The sequence below is a fragment of the Ascidiella aspersa genome, chromosome 9 (assembly GCF_963924565.1).
Source record: "Ascidiella aspersa chromosome 9, kaAscAspe10.2, whole genome shotgun sequence".
NCBI classification, from domain to species: domain Eukaryota; kingdom Metazoa; phylum Chordata; class Ascidiacea; order Phlebobranchia; family Ascidiidae; genus Ascidiella; species Ascidiella aspersa.
The window spans coordinates 5,366,866-5,367,172 of NC_139455.1; positions in this window are offsets into that span (position 1 = coordinate 5,366,866).

Below are 307 nucleotides of genomic sequence, written 5' to 3' on the forward strand. Positions count from 1 at the left end.
AGTTTTTCGTCATCATTTTTTTTTTGGGGGGGAAGGGCATTCCTTTCTGATTTTAACTTTCTTTGTTTTCGCAACGCTTCAAAAAAGTTCCCAAATGACAAAAAAATTGGAAAAAATACTTTAATCATAAGCAAGCATTTCAAAGCGTGCTAGTTTTAACTGTATAATTTAACATCTTCGCTTATTTTGGGGAATTTTCGATTCGGTGCACGTTTCTTCGCCCATTGAATATTGACTTCACCTCTCATAGCCCCCGTTTGACCTGTCGTGTGTTTTTCAGCTTAGGTGTTTTTTACTACTCTTGGCA